The sequence below is a fragment of the Stenella coeruleoalba genome, assembly GCF_951394435.1.
Source record: "Stenella coeruleoalba genome assembly, chromosome: 6".
Taxonomy (NCBI): domain Eukaryota; kingdom Metazoa; phylum Chordata; class Mammalia; order Artiodactyla; family Delphinidae; genus Stenella; species Stenella coeruleoalba.
In genome coordinates, this window is record NC_137151.1 from 57804702 (window position 1) to 57824693 (window position 19992).

The following is a 19992-nucleotide window of genomic DNA, read 5'->3' on the forward strand; positions in this document are numbered from 1 at the left end:
TTAGTGTGTGCCAGGCACCATTCTATTTTGTTTTACATAAAAAATGCTATTAATCCTCACAATAGCCCTATAAGGGAGATGTTAATTATCATTATTCCAACTTTCTAGATGAGAAATGTAAGGGATAAAGAAGTGAAAAACTCTTCTAAGGTCTCATAGTCACCAAGTGGTAAAATCAGTATTTGAATGCAGCATACATTTCAGAGCCTAAGCTTTTAACCATAATGACATATTCTGCCTCTCACAAAAAGTATTAGTGGCATATTAAAATGAAAAAGAAGACTTTGTGCATTAAAAAGCAAGTTTGGCACATTTTAACATATCTTTGGAACCCAAAATAAATAACCCGTTCTTAAGTTATACATGTCTCAGAAACCATATGTCTTATAAGCCACCAGGGACACAGGCAAGGATATCAAATCATTATGAAAATTAACCAAAAGGTCAATGGGGTTTCCACCATGGTACTTTGGTGCTCTTCGTTACAAAACCGGTGCTCTTCCTCTACCCACGTTCCCAAGTTGTAAAAAGGTAGAGAAAAGATCTTATGCTTTGAATGATGTTTACCTTTTTTTTTTTTTTTAAAGTCCCGCAGGAAATCATTATCCAAGCCCAGCCACAAATATGTGCTACAAAACAATTTATCTACCAAGAGTTCATGGGCAGCTGGATTGGGAAAAAACAGATTAATTATCATTCAAGTGGAAATGCCCCCATAGACATAGCATTTAATTAACAGAGAGGCCAGTATTGGATGAATAATTTGAGGAAAGGCGGAAAGATGCATGAGATAAACCCTTAGGTGATTTAAGGTTATTATCTGTGGATAAACATTTTAAAAAATACATGAAATACAGCTCTACCTTATAAATGCCTTAAAAAATAAAAAGGCACCTTAGAGAAAAGATCCTTTCAAGCCTTTTCCTTGCCGGGATTACAAGTCATCATCTGTAAGCAGGAGCAGAAAGCTAGTTGGGGTCCGCAGGAACGTCAATTCCTTCAGAAGCTGGAAGATTCCACCCCCCTGAATCCGAACTCTGAAAAGAGGAGAGCTAAAATCACTTCGTGTAGCAGAATCCCTCTGTCTCCGAAAACCCTTGAAATTTGTAGCTCTGCCAAGATTATAAATAGAAGTGATATGGCAGCAGCGGATTGATCATTCTGCTAAATGTGCTCATCCCGTTTGGGATAGTTTTATGAAGCATGGCGGCAGCTGAGGCAGTGGTGGCTGCCGCCGCCGCCGGTCCTGCTGCTGCTGCAAAATGCCTTTCCATTTTTTATTTCTTTACTGAGAAAAGCCAGAAGAGATTTTCCTAAAGCTTAAAAAAATAAAATAAAATTACAGCCTAAAGGCTGTTTTCTGGAGCAGTCTGAGAGGCAAAGAGTCTGAAATGAAATCACACCGATTGACTCCCTGCAAATAAGCCAAAAATCAAAATTCTGGGACCCAGCTTGGCATCATTTTGTCAATTTTGTGTTACAATTCTTGAAAATATCGCCCTTAATAAGATAAGCCAAATGCCATATCCAGCTGGGATAGAAGGTAGGTTTTCATTTCTGACCTTGGTATTTCCTTGAAACCATCTGTAAAGAGAGACTAGTTCATCTTCAATGATCTTTCTCTTTTTTGTATTCTCTCCTTGACTTCAGCTTCTCTTTTTTTTAACAGCCCCAAGGTTCTTAATTTAATTCAATTTGAGAAGTATTTATTGAGCACCTACTGAGTGCCCAGTACTGTACTAGATACTCGGAGAAAAGAATGTACTTAAAAAAAAAAGCATCTTCATAATAAACTCCCATAGCATTGGAATAAGAAATAGGGGTGCAGAGGAGGGTGGGGAGTAGGAGATTCATGACTCTTTCTGCCCCCCTCCCAGGTTTTACCTTCCCTGTGGAGGCCTTGCCCTCTGGGTTTTCTCCATCTCCCCCATAGTCATCTCTGAGAGTGACCTTATTGTGAGCAAAACTATTCCAATACCCCAGCTGAGATACTGTCAACGAAGGTTTTCAAAATTCCAAGAATTAACAAAGGAAAGAAACATTGAGAATGCAGTAATCAAAATAATCTAGACTACAAGGAAAACTGGCTTTCTCCACTAATATTTTTTTTCAGCAGGAAAACCTGTATTTCAAACATAATCTTATACAAAGCCTTAACAGAAAAAACAGAAAACCCCAGAGCTGCTCTAGTAAGTGCTGTGGAGGACACTCTTCCAGGCTCTTACTCACTACTTATCTGTACCCCAAGGGAGACCCAGGAGGCTCTTCTGTGGATCCCTAGGAAACCTCTGAGCATCATTCAAAAACAACCTTAAGTAGAGACCTCCATGTGGCAGATACTATCTTTAACACACTTCACACACTTCATGACCACAACACACACACACACACACACACACACACACACACACACACATCTCTGACATCCCTCCTTCAAAGTCAAGACCAAAGCAATACTCCACTCTTCTCTCCTATACCATCAGTGCTGATCTAATATATATGTTCTTTCCCCAAGTGACAAATATTAGACTAAACCTTATTTTTCAGCTGCACTTGGGTCCCTGTTATGGGTGTGACCTGTCCTAAATATACACCTGTCCCATAATATAACACCATCTTAATATAAAATAATAACCTAGCATTCACATCCTAGTGAAGTCATATAGAGGAAGCAGTCATATAGAGGAACCACTGAAGTGGTTCCCATTTCCTATAAGATAATGTTTTGGAGGAAACAAAAAATGTCTACACATGAAACAATCTGACTTGAAACAAAATAAAACAAGGCAGTGTGAAAGAGATTTCTAAACTGAAAGTGAACAAATTCTTAAACGTGTTTAAGTCCTGGGGTGATAAGAAAGGGGAGGGATCCATGTTGGCTGTAGTGATCAGTGAATATTTGAAAGTAGTTTAGACGTAAGGTCAACACTTTGGGAGGAATAGAGAGAGGAGAGATGGAAAGAAAGGAAAGGCGTTACTGGCAAGCATCTGGCAAACTAAGGCGTATTCTCCAGGAAGTGTTTATATTCTAGGGAATGAATGCCCAAAAAATAGAGCTAAGCTTTACTCATAAAAATAAACTTCTAAGAAGAAATTTAAGTTACACTTGATCCTTGATAGAGGAGGCATTGTCCCACTGAGGATGTAGGTGGAGCTTCTCAAATAACTTTCGGCAACCCAGAGCTATCTCTAATTTGTGTGTGATGAGATGTCTGCTCAAGGCATTTTAGGAAGAAATATGAATAACCCAGGAGTTTGCATTTTAGTGTGTTGCTGTAATTTTGAGACACTAACCAATATATTTCTCTTCCTACTTAACCTCTGTTTGCCTCCCATCCCAGCTGTTCTAAGCTCATTTCTTGAGAAAAAGAATATGATTGCAGAAAAGTAAAAAAAAAAGAGACTTTTTCTGGCTTTTGACTTTCAAAAGCCTAGATGAAAGATTCAGAAGAAAATAGGATGATTCCTAGGAAACTGTCCTCATGCATACCTCCACCTCCCATCTCTCCATTCTCTCAAAGCTAGAAAAGAATTCCCCAGGCTTGGAGAAGGAGTGGATAATAGATGGGAGGGAAGTGATGTGAGAGAAAGGGACTGGAAGAAGGCACTGGACCCAATAAGACCTCAAGAACAAGAGCTGACCAAGTTCAACAGCCAGCCCAGCCTTAGGACTGACCTCCCTGTGCTTCCCGGGCAACTAGTGAGACCTTCTCTTCCACAGCATTCAGCACTTTGGCCATTGACTCACTTGAACTCCATCTCATTTTTACAAATTACATGTAGATATCTACATGTCTAGCAGTTTTCAAACACTCATGTGCATCAGAATCACCTGGAAGCCTTGTTAAAACACAAATGGTCAGGCTCAACTCCCAGGGTTTCTGATGCAGTAGGTCTGGGGCAGGACCTGAGAATTTTCATTTCTGACAAGTTCTCAAGGGAGGGATGCTGATACTGCAGGTTTAGGGCTGACACATTGAGAATGACAGCCCTAGGCAAACTTGTAAGACATTCATAAGCACAGAGAAGGAAGATGGGATGCTATACATCTAGATTTTCTGTGTGTCTTTTTTTTAATATACGGCAGATTCTTATTAGTTATCTATTTTATACACATTAGTGTATATATGTCAATCCCAATCTCCCAGTTCAACCCACCACCACCTCTGCTTTCCCCCCTTGTCATCCATACGTTTGTTCTCTACAACTGTGTCTCTATTTCTGCCTTGCAAACTGGTTCATCTGTACCATTTTTCTAGATTCCACATATATGCGTTAATATACGATATTTGTTTTTCTCTTTCTGACTTACTTCACTCTGTATGACAGTCTCTAGGTCCATCCACATCTCTACAAATTAGCCAATTTTGTTTCTTTTTATGCCTGAGTAATATTCCATTGTATATATGTACCACATCTTCTTTATCCATTCGTCTGTTGATGGGCATTTATGTTGCTTCCATGACCTGGCTATTGTAAATAGTGCTGCAATGAACATTGGGGTGCATATGTCTTTTTGAAATATGGTTTTCTCTGGGTATATGCCTAGTAGTGGGACTGCTGGGTCATATGGTAATTCTGTGTTTAGTTTTTTAAGGAACCTCCATACTGTTCTCCATAGTGGCTGCATCAATTTACATTCCCACCAACAGTGCAAGAGGGTTCCCTTTCCTCCACACCCTCTCCAGCATTTGTTGTTTGTAGATTTTCTCATGGTGCTCATTCTAACTGGTATGAGGTGATAACTCATTGTAGTTTTGATTTGCATTTCTCTAAATATTAGTGATATTGAGCAGCTTTTCATGTGCTTCTTTGCCATGTGTATGTCTTCTTTGGAGAAATGTCTATTTAGATCTTCTGCCAATTTTTTGATTGGGTTTTTTTTTTTAATATTGAGCTACATGAGCTGTTTATATATTTTGGAGATTAATCCTTTGTCTGTTGTTTCATTTGCAAATATTTTCTCCCATTCTGAGGGTTGTCTTTTCATCTTGTTTATAGTTTCCTTTGCTGTGCAAAAGCTTTTAAGTTTAATTAGGTCCCATTTGTTTATTTTTGTTTTTATTCCCATTACTCTAGGAGGTGGGTCAAAAAAGATCTTGTTGTGATTTATCTCAAAGAGTATTCTTCCTACGTTTTCCTCTAAGAGTTTTATAGTGTCCAGTCTTACATTGAGGTCTCTAGCCCATTTTGAGTTTATTCTTGTGTATGGTGTTAGGAAGTGTCCTAAAATGATTCTTCTACTTGTAGCTGTCCATTTTTCCCAGCACCACTTATTGAAGAGGCTGTCTTTTCTCCATTGTGTATCCTTGCCTCCTTTGTCATAGGTTAGTTGACCATAGGTGCGTGGGTTTATCTCTGGGCTTTCTATCCTGTTCCACTGAGCTATATTTCTGCTTTTGTGCCAGCACCATATTTTCTTGATTACTGTAGCTTTGCAGTGTAGTCTGAAGTCAGGGAGTCTGATTCCTCCAGCTCTGTTTTTTTCCCTCAAGATTGCTTTAGCTATTCAGGGTCTTTTTTGTCTCCATACAAATTTTAAGATTTTTTTGTTCTAGTTCTGTAAAAAATGCCACTGGTAATTTGACAGGGATTGCATCGAATCTGTAGATTGCTTTGGGTAGTATAGTCATTTTCACAATATTGATTCTTCCAATCTAAGAATATGGTATATCTCTCCATAAGTTTGTGTCACCTTTGATTTCTTTCATCAGTGTCTTATAGTTTTCTGAGTACAGGTCTTTTACCTCCTTAGGTAGGTTTATACCTAGGTATCCTATTCTTTTTGTTGCAGTGGTGAATGGGATTGTTTCCTTAGTTTCCCTTTCTAATCTTTCATTGTTAGTGTATAGGAATGCAAGAGATTTCTGTGCATTAATTTTGTATCCTGCAACTTTACCAGATTCATTGATTAGCTCTAATAGTTTTCTGGTGGCCTCTTTAGGATTCTCTATGTATAGTATCATGTCATCTGCAAACAATGACAGTTTTACTTCTTCTTCAATTTGTATTCCCTTTATTTCTTTTCTCTTCTGATTGCTGTGGCTAGGACTTCCAAAACTTTGTTGAATAATAGTGGTGAAAGTGGAAAACCTTGTCTTGTTCCTGATCTTAGAGGAAATGCTTTCAGTTTTTCATCATTGAGAATGATGTTTGCTGTGGGTTTATTGTATATGGCCTTTATTATGTTGAGGTAGGTTCCCTCTATACCCACTTTCTGGAGAGTTTTTATTATAAATGGGTGTTGAATTTTGTCAAAAGCTTTTTCTGCATCTATTGAGATGATCATAGCATTTTTATTCTTCAATTTTTTAATATGGGTGTCACATTGATTGATTTGCATATATTAAAGAATCTTCGCATCCCTGGGATAAATCCCACTTAATCATGGTGTATGATCCTTTTAATGTGTTGTCGGTTTCTGTTTGCTAGTCTTTTGTTGAGGATTTTTGCATCTATATTCATCAGTGATATTGGTCTGTAATTTTCTTTTTTTGTAGTATCTTTGTCCAGGTTTTCATATCAGGGTGATGGTGGCCTCATAGAATGAGTTTGGGAGTGTTCCTTCCTCTGCAATTTTTTGGAAGAGTTTGAGGAGGATGGGCGTTAGCTCTTCTCTAAATGTTTGATAGAATTCACCTGTGAAGCCATCTGGTCCTGGACTTTTGTTTGTTGGAAGATTTTTAATCACAGTTTCAATTTCATTGCTTGTGATTGGTCTGTTCATATTTTCTATTTCTTCCTGGTTCAGTCTCGGAAGGTTATACCTTTCTGAGAATTTGTCCATTTCTTCCAGGTTGGCCATTTTATTGGCATAGTGTTGCTTGTAGTAGTCTCTTATGATACATTGTATTTCTGCAGTAGCTTTGCAGCTTCTCCTTTTTAATTTTTTTTCCTTTTATTTTATTTCCTTTGTAGCTTTTCCTTTTTTATTTCTAATTTTATTGATCTGAATCCTCCCCCTCTTTTTCTTGATGAGTCTGGCTAAAGGTTTATCAATTTTGCTTATCTTCTCAAAGAACCAGCTTTTATTTTTATTGATCTTTGCTATTGTTTTCTTTTTTTCTAGTTTCATTTATTTCTGCTCTGATCGTTATGATTTCTTTCCTTCTACTAACTTTTGGGTTTGTTTGTTCTTCTTTCTCTCGTTCCTTTAGGTGTCAGGTTAGATTGTTTATTTGAGATTTTTCTTGTTTCTTGAGGTAGGATTGTATTGCTATAAACTTCCCTCTTAGAACTGCTTTTGCTGCATCCTATACGTTTTGGATTGTCGTGTTTTCATTGTCATTTGTCTCTAGGTATTTTCTGATTTCCTCTTTGATTTCTTCAGCGATCTCTTGGTTATTTAGTAACGTATTGTTTAGCCTCAAAGTGTTTGTGTTTTTTACGTTTTTTTCCCCTGTAATTCATTTCTAATCTCATAGAGTTGTGGTCAGAAAAGATGCTTGAGATGATTTCAATTTTCTTAAATTTACTGAGGCTTGATTTGTGACCCAAGATGTGATCTATCCTGGAGAATGTTCCATGCACACTTGAGAAGAAAGTGTAATCTGCTGTTTTTGGATGGAATGTCCTATAAATGTCAATTAAATCTCTCTGGTCTATTTTGTCATTTAAAGCTTGTGTTTCCTTATTAATTTTCTGTTTGGATGATCTGTCCATTGGTGTAAGTGAGGTGTTAAAGTCCCCCACTATTATTGTGTTACTGTCGATTTCTTCTTTTATAGCTGTTAGCAGTTGCCTTATGTATTGAGGTGCTCCTATGTTGGGTGCATATATATTTATAATTGTTATATCTTCTTCTTGGATTGATCCCTTGACCAGTATGTAGTGCCCTTCCTTGTCTCCTGTAAATTCTTTATTTTAAAGTCTATTTTATGTGATATGAGTATTGCCATGCCAGTTTTCTTTTGATTTCCATTTGCATGGAATATCTTTTTACATCCCCTCACTTTGTGTCTATATGTGTCCCTAGGTCTGAAGTGGGTCTCTTGTAGACAGCATATATATGGGTCTTGCTTTTGTATCTATTCACTGAGCCTGTGTCTTTTAGTTGGAGCATTTAATCCATTCACATTTAAGGTAATTATCAATATGTATGTTCCTATTACCATTTTCTTAATTGTTTTGGGTTTGTTTTTGTAGGTCCTTTTCTTGTCTTGTGTTTCCCACTTAGAGAAGTTCCTTTAGCATTTGTTGTAGAGCTGGTTGGTCTGGTGGTGCTGAATTCTCTTAGCTTTTGCTTGCCTTTAAAGCTTTTAAGTATTTTTGTTTTATTTATTTATTTGTTTATTTTTGGCTGTGTTGGGTCTTTGCTGTGGTATGCAGGTTTCTCATTGCAGTGGCTTCTCTTGCTGTAAGTATGGGCTCTAGGCGTGCGGGCTTCAGTATTTGTGGCTCGCGGGCTCTAGAGCGCAGCCTTAGTAGTTGTGACGCATGGGCTTAGTTGCTCCGCGGTATGGAGGATCTTCCAGGACCAGGGATCAGACCCGTGTCCCCTACATTGGCAGGCAGATTCTTAACCACTGGGCCACCAGGGAAGGCCCTGTGAAGCTTTTGATTTCTCTGTCGAATCTGAGTGAGATCCTTGCTGGATAGATTAATCTTGGTTTTTCGTTCTTCCCTTTCATCACTTTAAATATATCGTGCCACTCCCTTCTGGCTTGTAGAGTTTCTGCTGAGAAATCAGCTGTTAACCTTATGGGAGTTCCCTTGTATGTCATTTGTTATTTTTCCCTTGTTGCTTTTAATAATTTTTCTTTGTCTTTAATTTTTGTCAATTTGATTACTATGTCTCGGCATGTTTCTCCTTGGGTTTATCCTGCCTGGGATTCTCTGTGCTTATTGGACTTGGGTGGCTATTTCCTTTCCCATGTTAGGGAAGTTTTCAACAATAATCTCTTCAAATATTTTCTCAGGTCGTTTCTCTCTCTCTTCTCCTTCTGGGACCCCTATAATGTGAATGTTGGTGCATTTAATGTTGTCCCAGAAGTCTCTTAGGCTGTCTTCATTTCTTTTCATTCTTTTTTCTTTATTCTGTTCCATGGCAGTGAATTCCACTATTCTGTCTTCCAGGTCACTTATCTATTCTTCTGCCTCAGTTATTCTGCTATTGATTCCTTCTAGTGTATTTTTTATTTCAGTTATTGTACTGTTCATCTCTGTTTGTTTTTCCTTTGATTCTTCTAGGTATTTGTTCTTTAAATCTTCTAGGTCTTTGTTAAACATTTCTTGCATCTGCTCGATCTTTGCCTCCATTCTTTTTCAGAGGCCCTGGATCATCCACACTATCGTTATTCTGAATTCTTTTTCTGGAAGGTTGCCTATCTCCACTTCATTTAGTTGTTTTTCTAGGGTTTTATCTTGTTCCTTCATCTGGTACATAGTCCTCTGCCTTTTCATTTTATCTATCTTTCTGTGAATGTGGTTTTCGTTCCACAGGATTGTAGTTATTCTTGCTTCTGCTGATAAAATATTTTATTGCTGCTGGTGTTGGAGGGTCTCCTGCAGAGGTGGGGGGTGGCTGTGCCTCACCACAGGGACAAGGACACTGGCAGCAGAAGTTCTGGAAAGTACTGCTTGGCATGAGCCCTCTCAGAGTCCGTCATTAGCCCCACCAAAAAGCCTGTAGCTACACATCTAGATTTTAATGACAAAGATGAAAGAGAAGTCCCTACATTTGAACTGGGAGGGGATTAAATAGAACCAGTTTGAGTTGTCCTCTGGGCTTGTGAGATGGTACAAAATACTGGGAAAAAACAGTTTGAAAATGATGGTGTGTTTTATCATTGTGGATCTAAAACTACAGTCCCAACCAGGTATCCTTGGTCTCCCTAGTTTTACTAGCAAATCTTTGCCCCAGAAATTCTTTGAATAGATCACAATGGGAAAAGATACCTTGGGTCATTTCAGTGTGCTGTTGCACCTTGGGGAAGGATTTCCACATGCCACTTTCCCACCCAAATGACAGACATATTCACTGAGGCCTGGCTTCTTTACAACTGTGTCACATTTAAGCAGAAGGAAAATGCTACTGGGATCTAGGTCTCCCTTTCTCTGGCATTCTTAAATGGGTACCAAATATGTCTGATTCTAACTTGAAAGCTTGATGTCTATGCTATGTCATCATCTCTGAATCAAAATACAAGGCAGCAACTGATTGCACAGGCTCTGGGGTTAGTAGACTTGACTTGAATCTCAGCAATTCTACTTAAAAGTTGCGTGAACTGAGCCACATTTCCTAACCTCTCTGTCCCTCAGTTTCCTTATGTTAAAAAAAAAAAATGCGTATAGTACCTGCCTCATACAGTTCTGGTGAAGATTCAATGAAAAGGTGCTAAAGCATTTGGCAAGGGGCTGGCTCATGGCACATAAATATTGCTGGCTATTCTTTAAAACAGCAGTTAATATAATGTCTTTCACATAATTAAGCCTTCAATAAATGTCTTCTGGTTAGTTGAATTGTCACCAAATTTTGAAAGTCTCAAAAGTAAGTTGGATATATCTATACACTTCCATCCTCCTCTGTTTTTGTGCCCACACCTTAACGATGACAGGACCCAGAAATTTATATTGCCTGGGGCTTGAGCATGTGTCCCTCCAAATCCATATTCCAGACCCTGCTAATGAAATTTAAAGAATGCCAGAAGGCAGGCCTCTGTTGTTGAGGAGAGGAAACCAGGAGAGGCAAGCTCCCAGAGTTGTGGTCCCAGTAGGAATTCAAAACCTCCCATATTCTCAGCTCCCACTTATCTTGGGTTGAGCCTTTGTTAGGATTAAAAAAAAAAAAAAAAAACAGTGAAAACCAGCTTCTCAGTAAACTGTATAGGCACTTCCTGGTTATCCGTGATATGAGAATAACATTTAAACTATTTCCATTTCTGATCCCAGCTAGAAACAGGAAACGCATGGGGTACAACTTTACACAAAAACAAAAGGACCAAAAAATAAACCAAATTGTCCCAGGGTTCAGAAGAGGTTTACGCTAATTGTTAGGAGGTTCAGATTTAGCGAATCCTCCCCTGGTTTGTACCATTCCAGAAATTCCTTTTGAGGGGTGGAGAAGTGAAGGGTTGTACTAAATTGCACAGCACTGCCATCTTCAGGGCTATTGAGGAAAATTTCTCAGGGTCGGTCAGATAAATCATCCTCCTAAACACTTCATTTAAATATAATCAGATGGTTAAAAATTTGACAGCAGACAGACTGGAACAGATTTTTCTACTGTTTCCAATGTTTGAAAAGTCAGTAGACACAGCTTTTTTGTGTGATGTATGCACATTTAAAAAAATATTTGCTGATCGAAAAGCCATTTACAATAAATAGGAAAGTTTAAATAGCTCATACTGCATTGCCAAATGATGGGAGTAACACAAACATATTGTTCTGGAAAAAAAATTCCTTAAAAAGAAAAGTATGAATCAAATGATTTCGAAGTGCTGTTTGAACAGATGGTGTGATTAACAACTAGCAATGTTAGCCATCTCAGGAGCTTACAGAGAAGTAAACAAATGCAAGGGGAAAAAAATCACTTTATTCCCCCAAAAGAGTGTTTAGTTCATTTCATTAGAAAAATTTGAAAGTCTGCAATTTGAAAGTGAGATATATCTAGGGGATATGGGGAATAAGGAGTAAAGGGAGACTTTTTGGAGAAAGACCATATCAAGACAAATGCTGATGCTCCATGCATGGCTGAGGATGAGATAGGAGAAGTTTAGGCGGTCGCTTTCATCCAAAATGCCAGAGGCAGGTGGGGCAGTGCAGAACACACTGGCTTTGAAGTCAGAGGGCTAGGTTCTCATCCTGGCTCTAGCACCAGCTGCCGCTGGCCTCGGGGCCATCCTTGATCTCTCCAGACCTCAGTTTCTTTGTTTGGAAAATAAGAATGAGAACCAGATGAGCTGTACAGCTGTGCTTGAAAACGCTAATGTGCACCTGGGGATCTCATTAAAATGCAGATTCTAACTCCTAGGCCCAGGGTAGGGTCTGAGAGTCTGAATTTTTCACAGGCTCCCAGGTAATGCTGATGCTGCTGACCCACAGACTACATGTTTACTACGTGTTTACTACCAGGGCTCTAAAATCCCTTCCAGTGATTATAATCTCATCTTCTGATACAGAAGGTGTGGCTCAGGGCAAGATGAAAAAGACCACATATCTACCTTCCAGGTAGAATGACTCAGAAATATGTATGAATGAAAGTGCATAATGAACATGCCAAATGTTGAATTGATTTTAAAAGCAACTGAAGTATATATTTATATTACATAGTAAATAGTTTGAACTTTTTGAGCAAGTGATGTGAGAGGAGAGTACTGGGAATTGGATGTGGAGACCAAATATATGGGGATGAGATGAAGGGGAGATTGGGAGATTGAGTATGAACCAGCTTCCATATGGAGTATTCAATACTGATCCTGAGACTTCATCAGATTTAAAAACTTTTGCTCTGTGAAAGACACTGTTAAGAGAATGAAAAGACAATCTACAAACTGGGAGAAAGTATTCACAAATCACATATTCGACAAAGGACTTGTATCCAGAACTTACAAAGGATTCTCAAAACTCAAAAGCAAGAAAACAACTCAATTCTTTAAACGGGCAAAAGACTTGAATAGATACTTGGCAAGGGAGGAGATATGGATGGCAAATAAGCAAATGAAAAGATGTCCAACATTATTAGCCACTAGGGAAATTCAAATTAAACCCGTGATTAGATAGCACCATACACCTATTAAAATGGCTAAAATAAAAAATATTGACAATAGCAAATGCTGACAAGGATGTGAAGAAACTGGATCACATATATATTGCTGGTATAAATATAAAAATAATACAGACACTCTGGAAAAGATTTTTGGCAGTTTCTTATGAAGTTAAACATAAATTTACCACATGATCCAGAAATCCCACTTTTACATAATCTACCCTAGAGAAATTAAAACTTACATTCACACAATAACCAGTACAAAAGTGTTTACAGCAATTCTACTCATAACCACTGAAAACTAGAAATGAACCAAATGTCTTTCAATAAGTGAGTAGATAAACAAACTGTGGTACACCCATACAATGGAATATTACTCAGAAATAAAAAGGAGCAAATGGAGCAAACCATTGATACATAAAACTTGGATGAATCGGAAAGGCATTATGCAGGGTGAAAGAAGCCAGTCTCAAAATTTTCATACTGCATGATTGCATTTATATGACACTCTCAAAAAGCAAAACTAAAGTGACAGAAAACAGATCAGTGGTGGCCAGGGGTTAGAGGTGGGAGGAGAGGTGAGTACAAAGCGTTAGCACAAGGGAGTTTCCTGGGAAATGAACTGTTCCCCATCCTGATTGTGGTGGTAGTTACACAAATCTACCCATGTGTTAAAATTCATGGAAATACATGGCCAAAAATGTCAATTTTACTGTATGCTAAATTAATTTTTAATCCAAAAATCATTAGTTTTTTTCTTTTTAAATTTTGAGCAAAAGTGTGCAGCCACTATGGAAAACAGTATGGAGGCTCCTTGAAAAACAAAAACATAAAGCTGCCAAATGATCCAGCAATCCCACTCCTGGGTACATATGTGAAAAAAACAAAAACTATAATTTGAAAAGATACATGCAGTCCAATGTTCATAACAGCACTATTTGCAATAGCCAAGACATGGAAATAACCCAAGTGCCCAGCAACAGATGACTGGTTTAAGAAGATGTTTTATATATGCATATATATATATATACATATATATACACATATATATGTATATATATATATAAAATACCATTATATATAATATATAATAATAAATATAATGGAATATTACTCAGCCATAAAAGGAATGAAATATTGCCATTTGCAACAACGTGGATGGACCTAAAGAATATTATACTTAATGAAGTAAGTCAAACAGACAAATACTATATGATATCACATGTAGAATCTTAAAAATAATACAAATGAATCTACATGCAAAACAGAAAGACTCACAGACACAGAAAAGAAACTTATGGTTACCAAAGGGGAGAGGGATGTGGGGAGGGACAAATTAGGAGTATGAGATTAGCAGATAAAAACTACTACATGTAAAATAGATAAGGAACAAGGATTTACTATACAGCACAGGGAACTATACTCAATGTCTTATAATAACCTATAATGGAATATAATAAGAAAAACAACGGAATCACTCTGCTCTACACCTGAAACCAACACAATGTTGTAAATCTACTACACTGCAATTAAAAAAAAAAACAAAACTTCGAGTAAAAGTGAAAAGTTTTTGAAAGTCTAATTAATAAGGTAAATATTTCCCAGCCACCACTGTGAGACTTACAGTGAGCTGCCACTCTTCTATCTCTTCACACAGCCTTGAAAGATATTCCTGTACTCAAGGTCCAACAACTTAGCATTTTAAGTCTCTAGTACCCTTTCCTTTTCAGATAATTCATGTCAAAAAGCCGTTCCCTACAAATTACAGCCCAATCCTTAACATAAGTCAGCAGTGAGTCCAGAAGACCAATTCATAACCAACAAGTCCTTGCCCTCCAAGAAACATGGTATCTCTCTACAAATAAACTGTCAGTTGATTCTCCCATTGTTTTCACCATGTAATACCCCCTCAGAAATTTCACAGAAAGAATATATACCAACAATTTCTTGAAGAAAAAAAAAAGACATATAGGTATAAGAAGATATTCAACTTTATTAGTAATTTAAGAACTGCAAATTAGGGTAGGATGCCATTTTTTAACGTATTAGCTTTGTAAACGTTAAATAGAATAATGCTCTCCTACATTGAGGAAGGTGTGCGGGAATGGGGCATGGGGGTAAACTGATTTACCTTTCAAGAGGTCTATTTAGCAGTCTGTATCAAAAGGCATAAAATGTGCATCCCCTGTGGGATTGAAATTTAACTTCTAGGAATTCACCCTAAGAGATAACCAAGCAAGTATATTCTGCTTAGCGTTGTTTTAATGGTAAAATATTGAATGCCAAAGTTCTAAAATCCCTTCCAGCTAATGGACTTAAATACTCTATCATTCACTGTTGGCGGGACTGTATTTAAATTGGGGCAGCCACTGCGGAAAACAGTATGGAGGTTCTTCAAAAAATTAAAACTAGAACTACCTAATGATCCAGCAATTCCACTTCTGAGAATATATTCAAAGGAAACAAAAACACTAAACTGAAAAGAGATTTGCACCCCCATGTTCATAGCAGCATTATTTACAATAACCAAGACACGGAAAAAACCTAAGTGTCCATTGATGGATGAATGGATAAAGTTGTGGCATATATACACTGGGATATTATTCAGCCATAAAAAATGAGGAAATCCAGCCATTTGCAACAGCATAGATGGAACTTGAAGGCATTATGCTAAGTGAAATAATTCAAAGACAAATAGTGTATGATCTTGCTTATATGTGGAATCTAAAATTTAAAAAAAAAATCACATAAAGAAACAGATCAGACTTGTGATTACCAGACTTGTGAAGGGGAGGGGCAGGAGGAATTGAAGGAAGGTAATCAAAAGATACAAATTTCCAGTTATAAGGTAATTACTAGGTATGTAATGTATAACATGATGACTATAGCTAACACCACTATATGATATATAGGAAAGTTAAGTAAATCCTAAGAGTTCTCATCACAAGGAAAATTTATTTTTCCTTTTCTCTTCTTTTTTTTAAAAAATTATATCTATATGAGAAGGTAGATGTTAGCTGAACATATTGTGGTAATCATTTCACAATATATGTAAATCAAACCATCATGCTGCATGCCTTAAACTTATACAGTGGTGTATGTTTCTCAAAAAAAACTGAAAAAAGATACTCTATCATCTCTCGTGTGCTAGATGCTGCACAGAGCATAATACTATAGGCTGAGAGTATACTATGATTCAGAAATCTGTATCGATTAATACACGAAAGAACATACTGAGAGCCAAATTTTGAACTGGTTTTTAAAAGTAAATTAAATATTTATTTAAATTATGTGACCTAACATAATCTAATTATCAAAAAGGTAGATCAGTTAAACTACCTAATATCCAAACATTAAAAATGATACGTATCTATATTCATTGACATGGATAGATTTGCATTTCATGTTTCTAAGTGAAAACTACAGACTACAAAATAGTACTATCTCATTTTTATACAAAATGTACAGAAAGACAGAGAACATATATATGGGGAAAATCTGTAAGAATATACTTTAAAATTTTACTATGGTTATTGCTGTGTAGGGGGATGATAGTTGATTTCTATTTTCTTCTTTATACTTTTTCTGCTTTTCCCAGTTTTTTTTTTCAACGAGAGTATATTACTTTCATGATTGAAAAAAAAATCCCATAAAACTATTTCTAGAAACATCTAGCAGATTAGTCCCAGGCAGTTTTCTTTATATTAACATTGTTGCCTTTCTCCCCAAGAAGGGTATGGTTCTTCCTGTCTTTCATGACAGATTCCAAAGACTTACCAGGAGGTTCAACCATGGCTGCAGAGCATTTAGAGTCACATGGGCAACCCTCCATCTACTGGCACAGTGGCTCAGTTAACAGCTGGGAATATATACTGAATATACCTAAAGTTCATTCAAAGATCTTGGGTGGGAATCAGCCACTCCCAGTGATCTTAACTTCATCCTGACTTTTTTCTTAGTAGCTCACAACTGTCTGCTTCCGAAGTTAACTTGGAAGTGGGATGCAGCCTTAACATCTTTCCATAACATCTTCGTTTGGGGAAAAAAAAAAAAAAGGCTATGAAACTTTTTCAAACAGTTTTCCTTAATATTGGGTTTCATTAAAAATTTGGAGTGTTTCTAATTTCTTCAGGTAATAAAGAGCAAAGGGAGAAAATCTGTCTTTTCTGAATTAATTCTTTTTTCTTTTTAGGTGCTGTTCACATTTCTAGTCAAGAAAAAGAAAAGAATAAATGAATTAATTGGATTACATTTTTTCTTTTCCATACATACACATAACTTTTTCATAGTTATGTAGCTTGCTGATTTGATGTATCTAAAAACAATCTTGGTATTACTAATTTCAGAAAAGTTTGCCATGTGCTTCTAGAATTATTTAGTCACTTAATTTCTAGTTCACCCCTAGTACCTGGACATTTTATCTTTGGCAAATAATTTTCATGTGTTTATAATCATGTTTTTAGTCAGCCTTTAGGGTTTTTTTTAATGTTGCTTTAAAATCTATTTACCAAGTTTTCTAATTAGTGTTTGAATTTTATGTAAAAGGGTGATTTTGGCTTTGCCCTACCTGCTAAAATGTTGAATTGATTCTGCTGTCATTACATAAAGGATCACTCATAACGACCTGACTAAATCAGTTCCTGTTCATTACGCAAACACTCTATGTTGTGCAGGGTTATTTGACTTTGTTAGAATTAGTCATTTGTATCATCCTAAAATCTCATCTCTGCATTTCAGCCTGAATTAGGAAGCCTGACAACTGATGGGTAGATAATAGAAGTTTTTAATTTCTTACCTGACCTAACTTTCCAGCTTCCCCAATTTCATTGGGAAACTGATTTTCAGCACTGGTCAAGCGCTTGTTTTCTATTTTTGTTGTTTTTAATTATTTTATAATTATGAAATTCATGCCGGCAGAGATTTCAGAGAGAATACTTGCTTAGAAAAAATTCTGATGTCATTTCTAATGGTATTTTTCAATGGTAATTTCACAAAGAATGATACAACTCCCTGAACTCTAGCCTAGATACACCATTTGTTACCCATCTTTCTCCAATTATATCAAGACCACTTATTTCACACCGACCCTCCCTCACATACCACCAAGCATTCCATTTCATTCACTTAATGGTTTCCGCATTTTTATATTTTGACCTGACTTTTCTCCCATTTCCCACAAATGTCAAATAACTTTCTACTGATAAACTGGACACCATTTTCCTCAAATAAATCATTGACTTCCCTCCAGTGACTCTAACTACTTATCGTGTGCTTTTCTTAACTTGTTGGTTTCTCTGTAATTTAGAAACTACTCTATCACCTTATAATTTTTTTAAACCAGCTTCCTGATGTTCTTCCTTCCTGATTTATGCCCCATGGATCCAAAAGTCCCCTAGTTAGCAATAATAGCTACTATTTATTATCTACAAGGTACCAACCACTTTTGAGACATTATATCTTATCCTCATAAGAGCACTGTGAAGAAAACATTGTCATTCCAGTTTCACAAACGAGGAAACTGAGGGTCAGGAGTTTAAGTAACTTGCCCAAGCAAGCTCAGCTAGTAAGTGACCACTGGGATTCAGAGTCAGGTCTCTCTGATGCCAAAGCAACTTCTTTCTTTATGTCACCATTTCTTCTGTGAATCTAACACTCCCACTCAGACATCCATCCATGTCTGATCATCTTGTCTGGCTCATGGACCACTGCTCCAGTATCGCAGTGAACTCTTAGCTTCATGCCTGCAATATTAACCTATGCCAAATGAGACCGGCATGGAACTAATCAGATGTAAGTTTCTAATTTTATTATGTGGTCTCTTTGGTCCCAAAAGACCCTCCCAAATGCATTATATTTTCCTTTCAAAACTTAATTCCCTTTTTAAAGTCTTATGTGGTTCCTTAAGCTAACACTACTTTTCCCTGCTTTCTCAACAAAGCTGATTATTGACTTATTACTTTCAGTGTGGCAGTAAATCAACAGATCAGGAAGCAGTTTGTCAAATGATCCAAAGAATGTAGAACAATTATTTTCGTAGGGAAATGAACACCCGGGGTTTCTGTTTGGGAATCATGGTTGATCCCATCTTCCCAACACTTCTTTTGTACTGGAGCAGAAAAAGCTGGTCTGGTGATTACTCACATTTCCAGCTTTGCCATTCCCTTGGGCACTAACTTATTTTCTGGCATTTGGAAAGATTACTCCCCCAGGGTTTAATTGCAATTAGAGGAACAGGTTGGAGAGAACATCAAATTGTGCTCTGGGAAAAAAAAAATTTTTTTTTTTTTTTTTTTTTTTTTTTTACTGCAGAGGAAAGGAGCTAGATGGTAAGAAGAAAAAAGAGTTATTAATTTCCAAAATACATTTTACAGAAGCACACAGCTAATAAGTTATACTTGGTGTTCATTCTATTTTTGCTATATTTGGCTCTTGACAGGCAATTTTTATTTACCACTTTCTAAATTAATCACGAAATCAAATTGCAGCACTGCATATCCGCTCACTCCGTAAATCATCTTTGCGTCCACTGGCTGACAGTTCTGACATGCGCAGATAGCCCCGACTGAAATGCTGACCTATGTTAATGAGACACATCTTTTCTCCATCCCTTTAGGGCTTGGGTTATCCCTTCCGCAGAGCAAATCAGTGCTGTCTTAACCAACTAAACTTCCCGTGGGGTCCCTTCAGTTTTGGGGCTTCCTGTGTTTTGAAGAAATAGCTTTTAAGAAATCACTATTCTTTTTAAGGCCCTTTGACTGAGGAACTTTTTGTGTGTTTGGTAAAATATAAAGGAACTCTCAACATACTGAATGTAGTTCCCTGTGCTATAGAGTAGGACCTTGTTGTTTATCTATTTTATACATAGTAGCTTGCATCTGCCAATCCCAAACTCCTAATTTATCTCTCCCCCACCACCTTTCCCCTTTGGTAACCATAAGTTTGTTACTGTGTCTGTGAGTCTGTTTCTGTTTCGTAAATAAGTTCATTTGTATCATATTTGAGATTCCATATATGTGATACCATGTGATATTTGTCTTTCTCTGTCTGACTTACTTCACTTAGTATGATAATCTCTAGGTCCAACCACATTGCTGCAAATGGCATTATTTCATTCTTTTTTATGGCTGAGTAATATTTCATTGTATATATGTACGACATCTTCTTTATCCACTCATCTGCTGATGGACACTTAGGTTACTTCCATGTCTTAGCTATTGTAAATAGTGCTGTTATGAACATTGGGATGCATTTATCTTTTCAAATTAGAGTTTTCTCCAAATATATGC